The sequence below is a fragment of the Salvelinus sp. IW2-2015 genome, unplaced genomic scaffold (assembly GCF_002910315.2).
Source record: "Salvelinus sp. IW2-2015 unplaced genomic scaffold, ASM291031v2 Un_scaffold8383, whole genome shotgun sequence".
Lineage (NCBI taxonomy): Eukaryota > Metazoa > Chordata > Actinopteri > Salmoniformes > Salmonidae > Salvelinus > Salvelinus sp. IW2-2015.
In genome coordinates this window covers 10,671-14,605 of record NW_019949643.1, presented here as the reverse complement: position 1 = coordinate 14,605, position 3,935 = coordinate 10,671, and the positions used below count along the sequence as shown (strand labels likewise).

The window sequence follows — 3,935 nt, the reverse complement described above, 5'->3', positions numbered from 1 at the left end:
ATGAATCTCTATATTATCCTTATATAATGTTTCACACGTAATGTATAATATGTAACCTACGGCAGGTGACCATATGATCCAATGTCTCATTATAATCTTTTTTTATGTATGTTGTTTGTATATATAATTATAATTTGTTTGATTTTACTTTTTGTTACGCTCATCTGTTACTGTCACTTTGTCCTATTGTTGTCTAATATCTTTTCACGTTTGTCTTGAATGTTGTTAATTGGAAAAGCAAAAAAAAAATATTCAAAAAAAAGAAAGGCCTGCTCGCTGAAGTGTTTCAGGGAGCGTTTGACAGTGATGAGTGGAGGTCGTTTGACCGCTGACCCATTACGGATGAGGCAATGAGGCAGTGATCGCTGAGATCTTGGTTGAAAACAGCAGAGGTGTATTTGGAGGGCAAGTTTGTTAGGATGATATCTATGAGGTACCCGTGTTTATGGAATTGGGGTGGTACCTGGTAGGTTCATTGATAATTTGTGTGAGATTGAGGGCATCAAGCTTAGATTGTAGGGGGCTGGGGTGTTAAGCATGTTAAAATTTAGGTCGCCTAGCAGCACGAGCTCTGAAGAAAGATGGGGCAATCAGTTCACATATAGTGTCCAGAGCACAGCTGGGGCAGAGGGGTGGTTTATAGCAGGCGGCAACGGTGAGAGACTTGTTTTTAGAGAGGTGGATTTTTAAAATAGAAGTTCAAATTGTTTGGGAACAGACCTGGATAGTAAAACAGAACTCTGCAGGCAATCTTTGCAATAGATTGCAACACCGCCCCCTTGCCGTTCTATCTTGTCTGAAAATCTTTAGTGGGGATGAAAATGTCAGAATTTTTGGTGGCTTTTCTAAGCCAGGATTCAGACACGGCTAAAACATCCGGCGTTGGCAGAGTGTGCTAAGACAGTGAACAAAACAAACTTAGGAGGAGGCTTCTAATGTTAACATGCATGAAGCCAAGGCTATTACGGTTACAGAAGTCATCAAAAGAGAGCGCCTGGGAATAGGAGTGGAGCTAGGTACTGCAGGGCCTGGATTCACCTCTACATCACCAGAGGAACAGAGGAGGATAGGATAAGGGTACGGCTAAAAGCTATGAGAATTGTCGTCTAGAACTTCTAGAGCAGAGAGTAAAAGGAAGTTTCTGGGGGCGATAAAATAGCTTAAAGGAATAATGTACAAGACAAAGGTATTACGGATTGTGGTTGTTATGATGGCTGTTCACAAGTATATCTGTATATATCTGTATTTTAACCAAATAATGGTTGAATTGGAGAAGTTTAAGCTGCCTATCAATCATTGATGTTGCAACCAGTGGACAGCCAGTGAAAAATGTGCTCTTGCAACAGCTGCATAGTGCGGATCTTTGGATCCAGCCTATGGAATGAAAGTTTGAGGGAGTTCCTACCTTCTAAACTTCTCCATGGTATTGTGCTCCATATTGTCAAAAACCAGTTTAATTTAAGAAGACCACAAGTGGGGCTTTTATTGCTCAATCTAATTTGTGCTGATTCCCCTCCCAAAAATCCAAAGCCCTAACGGACACATGGTCAAATTCGCGCACTTTTGATAGACTAAACCAGCTGCAAATGATCGAGAGCTTGGGACTATAAGGTTCTATCTGCATTTTTGTCAAAATTTAGTTATTGACAGACTTGTTCTGTTCAATGTTCTCTACCTATATAGTACTTTAAATACCCCCAATTCATGTTGTTATATTCAAAAGAATACAATCAAAAAATTGCTGTAAATTTGTTTTTACAGATGGAACCTTTAGTCCCAAATTCTCTATCAAAGTGTCACCAACAAAAACATAAAACAATAGGCCTATAACAAGTCCAGAACATGGCCTTCATTTTCCACATGCAAATAGCACTTTTCGGTTGTGCTCAAAGCATACTATTCCATGAGAGCTGCATTGTTTTATTCAACTCGAAGCAATGAGCCCAATCAGTCCTCGCATGACAACCGAATCATAAACAACAGAGTAGGATACTAATCCTTCGTTTTTGGGTTATACTCAGGTAGAACAATTTGGCTAATCTATATTTTCATAGTTCCAAGTCCTTTTCTTGACGAACAAGGGTATTCAATTAATTGGAATGACTGGAAATCTGACAGACTTGTTTTTAATGTAGATATACCCTAATATTATTATTATCTGTAGTAGAAAGCAATGGGTTAGAAGAAGCCCACATAACTAACCCATAAAGTAAAATGCAACATCGTTGTTGTCCTACCTAGGATTTTMTTTTGTTTGCTGAAGTGCAGAGGCCTACCTGAACTCTTCGCATTGTATTATTCTCCCGAGTGGCGCAGTGGTCTAAGGCACTGCATCACAGTGCTAGCTGTGCCACTAGAGATCCTGGTTCGTATCCAGCTCTGTCTCTGTAGCCGGCTGTGACCGGGAGACCCATGGGATGGCGCACAATTGGCCCAGCGTCGTCCAGGGATGGAATGGCAGGCAGGGATGTAGCTCAGTTGGTAGAGCATGGTGTTTGCAATGCCAGGGTTGTGGGTTCAATTCCCACGGGGGCCAGTATGTAAAAATATAATAAAATAAAAAACTAAAATAAACAAAAAGAAAAAGAAAAAATATAAAACCAAATAAAATAATAATAATAATGTATGCACTCACTAACTGTAAGTTGCTCTGGATAAGAGCGTCTGCTAAATGACGTAAATGATTTCACAGTATGTCTGGCTGTGCATTCGAATGTTATTAGGATCCCCATTAGCTGATGCCACCGACGTCAGCTAATCTTCATATGTAAAATACTTTATTTACAATTGAAATTGACAAATATTGCAGGTCACAATGCCCATGTGGATTTTCAAGGTGTGGAGACGGTCATCATGCAGCTGGAGGTCTCAATCAGGACTACAAGGTTGGGGACGTCATGATCATCAAAGACCACATCAACATGCCTGGGTTCGCTGGGAACAACCCACTGGCAGGACCCAATGATGAGAGGTGTGTGGTTATGTAAATGATACAACGGTTAGGGGCGTACAATATAGTGATTACAGAATGCATATTAAAAAGGGGGCGGACTGCCAAAAATACAAGTTTTACTTGAATTATACAGATGTAATTATTAGGCAATGTATTTTTGGGCGTGCACCCTTTTTCCACAAGTGCTTTCTCAGGGACTCAAAACGGGTTTGGTTGAGTTACTACCTTCTCCTCCTCCTAGATTCGGGGTTCGGTTCCCCTCCATGTCTGATGCTTATGATAGGGAACTTCTGCAGCTGGCACAATGTGTGGGGGCGGAGCTTGGCTTTGGTGACTTCCTGAGAGAGGGAGTGTACTGCGTCCTGGGAGGGCCCTCGTTCGAAACCATCGCTGAGTGTCGTATGATGAACAGACTGGGGGCTGACGCTGTGGGTGAGTCCTGGAGCAGCTACACAGAGTTATCACAACACCTTAGCACTACTACAATCGTKTTCTACTCTAGCAACAATCTGAACTTCTAAACTTCTCCCACTGCCATAACAATACTTTTGCAAGCWCTCCATTGTTCTTATAGTTTACTCTTGCAGCATTTCATGCAGAATTATTGACAATGCAACATTTGAATCACATTGTCGGTTAGTGCATTGTTGGTTAGTGCTTTTGTCCTCCCCTTCCTCCTTGTTCTAGGTATGAGCACGGTGCACGAGGTGATTGTAGCGCGTCACTGTGGGATGCGTGTGTTCGCCCTGTCCCTGATCACCAACCAGGCTGTGATGGACTACGACAGCCTGGAGAAGGCCAACCATGAGGAGGTCCTATAGACAGGCCAGCTGAGGGGAGAGCAGCTAGAGAGACTGGTGACCAACATGGTGACCCGTGTAGAGCACAACAATAACGACGCCTGATAACTCTGACTGGTTACACCGTGTGTCTGTGTGTGTGTGTGTGTGTGTGTGTGTGTATATGTGTGTGTGTGTGTGTG

The 3,935-nt window shown here is 42.2% G+C and overlaps 1 pseudogene; it reads left to right on the top strand.

The window, feature by feature from the left end:
* The first annotated feature begins 2,671 nt into the window (after window positions 1-2,671).
* Window positions 2,672-3,862, top strand: LOC112079538 (purine nucleoside phosphorylase-like; annotated as a pseudogene).
* The last annotated feature ends 73 nt before the right edge of the window (window positions 3,863-3,935 follow it).